The sequence below is a fragment of the Triticum aestivum genome, chromosome 6B, assembly GCF_018294505.1.
Source record: "Triticum aestivum cultivar Chinese Spring chromosome 6B, IWGSC CS RefSeq v2.1, whole genome shotgun sequence".
Classification (NCBI taxonomy): Eukaryota; Viridiplantae; Streptophyta; class Magnoliopsida; order Poales; family Poaceae; genus Triticum; species Triticum aestivum.
In genome coordinates, this window is record NC_057810.1 from 36,065,794 (window position 1) to 36,068,554 (window position 2,761).

A 2,761-nucleotide genomic window follows, 5' to 3' on the forward strand; every position below is an offset into this window, starting at 1 on the left:
CCTAATGTCTCAGTTGGTAGTCTTCGTTTTGGGTTTATTTTCGTCCCACCTACCAAGGTTTTTTTCGTCCCACCTTCATCGTGTTTTTTCGTAGTTTTTTTTCATCTGGCTGATTCGTTTCGTTACTCCACCCGCCCCGTCGATAGCCCACCGATTTTTCCTGTCGAAGCCCCGCCCCGTACGAAAAAAAACCGGTGGAGAAAACTACCCAACGCACGCCCTGCCCCTCCTCCCTCCCGCAATCCCTAGCCTCGCATCTCCATGGTCATATTCCTCGCCTCTGTGTGGCGGCGGCGTCAAGCGCCGACAGCGTCACATGGATCTCCTCGAGCCAGGGCCCTCCGTGTACCCGCACCTTCCCCATCGCGCACGATCTGTCCGCTCCGACGCACGGTGAGCGCGCTGCCTCCGCCTTGTCACCGACGTCCTGATCCATCGGCGGCAACGACGGATCCTTCTGGCCGGATCAAGGCGCGGAGACCCGTGGGATCCCCTCCTTCGGCAGGACCTCCTCATCTGGTGAGATCCCCTTCCCATGTCTGATGCCTCAAACCGTTCGGCAAGCACCAACAAGTTTTTTTTACTGAGTAATTAATGTATTGAATGCAAGATAGCATTCTTGCACGGACAGGGAGTGGAACACCTCCTTCAGTTTCTCATCTGATCCCACTTGTGGACTCCATGAATGAAGTAAGATAACAATCCATTGGTCAATTACATTGCCTCTTTAGATGGTTTTAGTGGGCATCAGACTTGCTTTAGATGGCTTTTGTTGTGAACGAAAACTTATCTTTGTAAAGACTGTACTCTGAATCTTACATCTCATACTTGATTTTTTTTTCATAATTTTTTTTAGGCCTGATGTGTATCCAACGGCATGGGAGATTAAAGATTTGCATGAGACTGACGATTGTGATTTTGGCCCTGTACTGAATAATTTTGGGAGCGACTGGGTGATGATGATTACAAGCCAGGTAACCGAAATAGTCCTTCGGCCGCTGCTAGCTAGCTGTTCTTATCTTACCATTATATGTCTGCATGTGATGAGTTAAGGCACAAGAACTACGATCATTTTAGCTCCAGCAATAAGTACACAACTAATCAACAATGCATTTTCACGACCCAGACTTCTGCATTCCGGCTGACAGGCTCGCTGGCACAGCCACATAATCTCATGCATTCAAATTGCTAGCTACACGAAATACGCTCAGATCTACGAGTAGGAATCCAAGGTAACACTTATTGCTTACAAGTATTTACTTCATTTTTCTTCATGTAAAAAGAGAATGCAAGCTGAAATATAAAGTCTGCAGATTCCTCGTGTATGTTCAATTTCCAGAATAGGAAGAACCATACCAACAACATACATACATATTACAGTTCTGCATTTTAAATTTGAAGACCAAGGCAAAGCCCGATCGATGTAATTGGAGGTGAATGTCTGTTTTCTTGCTTGTATTTAATCTTATAAAATAGAATCTCATCAAGTGAAAATCCGCAGGCATTGCAGTCCAATTGTTCTAGGGATTGGAACCAGACGTGTGACTGAATACTGCTTGGAACATGTGATTCTACAAAGTTGAGGAAGTTGAGGAAGTATGGACTCAGATCCTTTAAGGGTTTGTTTCCATACTGTGGGGCAGCAGGATCTGAGTCCCACTATGAGGGATCAACCTTCAGAGATCAGCTACCGGCGTCATACTGCTCCCACAAGGTAAACCCACCATTTATCTGGGGTCCCAAATTGCAGTGTTTGTCCCTCTTCATTTGTTATTAGTCTCTGCGATTTCATTCTTTAGCATCTGATGTGGTAGATCGTTTAATCAATTTTCGTGGATTGTCTAGCTCATGTGTTTGTGATCTAAGTGGTGCCACATGTTTCTTCATGAAGCCTCACAAGAAAGTTAGATTCTCCTCCATATCTTCAAATTGGCTATTTATTGATGAGCTAGGTTGATTTGAGCCGTCGTCTGTAAGTGCTCAATTGGAACCTTAAAACCAGTCGCAAAATTGTTTTGGTCCATGTACGACTTAAATAACCTACTGTGTATTTAACTATTGATGTGTATAGGCAATTATTTACTTCTATATACGGATATCTTTGTTACATAAAAAAATTTATGGTGTACTAATTGGTAAGTAAATAAATTTAAAATAGTTAGTATGATAGTTCTTCTCTCCTCAAGTCTCGGATCTATTTAGACCTATTTTGTTTTTGTACTGACTCTTGAATTTTCTGCTTTCTATTTCTGAACCTATTTAGACCTATTTTGTTTTTGTGCATGCTATTTCATTTGGATAGATCTTTATATATTTCATATTTAGCAGAAAAGTATAATATGTGAACAGATGGTACTATTGTGGATTCTTTAACCTTTTCATGTCTGATGGCATGAACTTATCCATTGTAGGTACATGCAAAGGAACTTGACAAGAGAACAATACTCTTTTGAACAAGGCTAATTTGTTACCTTTAAATATCAGGCCCACACCACACGCACACCGTAAAAGAGAGATTAATATGTATCTTTTGCAGGATTGACAGCACAGGATGAGAAGAAGACATGGTTTACCTCAGAGCTGGGGACTACATAGGATAGCGTCTTCGTGGATTCAGATAAGAATAATATTGTAAGAGGGCAAGGTATCATGTATACAATCAAGCATTGCAAAGGACTAGCTACTGCCTTGTTTATTTTTTTTTATGATTGCCCAAAATTTTCTTACTAGAATTTTGAGAAGTTTGTCCATCAGTTCTACT

General features: G+C 41.8%; 1 long non-coding RNA gene across 1 annotated transcript; it reads left to right on the forward strand.

Moving 5' to 3' along the window:
- The first annotated feature begins 282 nt into the window (after nt 1-282).
- On the forward strand, nt 283-1,432 carry LOC123133331 (uncharacterized). Its single transcript, XR_006465228.1, has 4 exons — nt 283-519; nt 857-974; nt 1,127-1,232; nt 1,314-1,432. It is a non-coding gene; the product is annotated as an uncharacterized lncRNA (long non-coding RNA).
- The last annotated feature ends 1,329 nt before the right edge of the window (nt 1,433-2,761 follow it).